This window comes from Tupaia chinensis, unplaced genomic scaffold (genome assembly GCF_000334495.1).
Source record: "Tupaia chinensis unplaced genomic scaffold, TupChi_1.0 Scaffold148874_1, whole genome shotgun sequence".
In the NCBI taxonomy this organism is placed as follows: domain Eukaryota; kingdom Metazoa; phylum Chordata; class Mammalia; order Scandentia; family Tupaiidae; genus Tupaia; species Tupaia belangeri.
The window spans coordinates 1,743,288-1,744,149 of record NW_006208722.1 but is presented as its reverse complement, the minus strand read 5'-3'; the positions used below and the strand labels follow the sequence as shown (position 1 = coordinate 1,744,149).

The window sequence follows — 862 nt, the reverse complement described above, 5'->3', positions numbered from 1 at the left end:
AATTTTGTAATGGTAAAAATGAAACAGGAAAATATGTGTATCAGTAAAGCATTGTTGGCCTTTCGAGCTGCTCTTTCTCTGTCTGCTCAGACCTACTCCTACCTCTCAGAAGTGTACTTTTACTTAATAAACTACCTTTTTTTTGAAGAAGAAGTTTTTGCTATAGGGTGCGTGCACTCACCAGAAAGACAGATGGAGAGACAGAAAGCGAGAAATCACCCCCCAGGGGGATGGCCACACCACAATCCCTTCTCCTCCATTCTTCTCTTGGGATCTTGGGCATGCACGCACACGCACCCGGCATGAGATTAAGCCACCAAGCCTGCAACAACTATATGGGAGTTCAGTGACATGGCCATTATGCCAACTGCTGGTCCCAATAAATTGCCTTTTAAGAAAATAAATAAATAAATAAATTTCTGCTACAGGGCACGTGTACTCACTGGACACACAGAGACAGAGAAAGTGGGAAATCACCCCCTGAGGGGGGATGAGCATGCCAAAATCCCTTCTTCTGTCAGCAGTTTGAGCACACATGTATGCACACACAAACATCTATAGTGTTTTTTGAGTTGCTGGGTCTGGGACTCCAATTGTGTAGTCGGTGGATTGGGCAGAGTGGCTGGGGCAGGATGGCTGAGGCAGCAATAGCTGCCAAGAGTCAAAACAAAGAATCTTTTCTGAGCAAACAGGCTCCTGTCTCAAGCACAGTGAAGTATAAATCCCTGTTGCTTTTTGCAATATCCTTCTGTCAACAATAGAAATTACCCACTCTGAGCAGCAGGAAAAAAAGGTTGGAAATAAATGAACTAAGCCTCAGAAACATGAGAGATAATAACAAAAGTTCAAACTTCAGAGGGAG

At 43.9% G+C, this 862-nt stretch overlaps 1 protein-coding gene across 2 annotated transcripts in view; it reads right to left on the bottom strand.

Moving 5' to 3' along the window:
• SPG11 (SPG11 vesicle trafficking associated, spatacsin) overlaps nucleotides 1-862 on the bottom strand; it is a 92,945-nt gene that overhangs the window by 12,816 nt on the left and 79,267 nt on the right. The gene's annotated exons all lie outside the window — the stretch shown is intronic.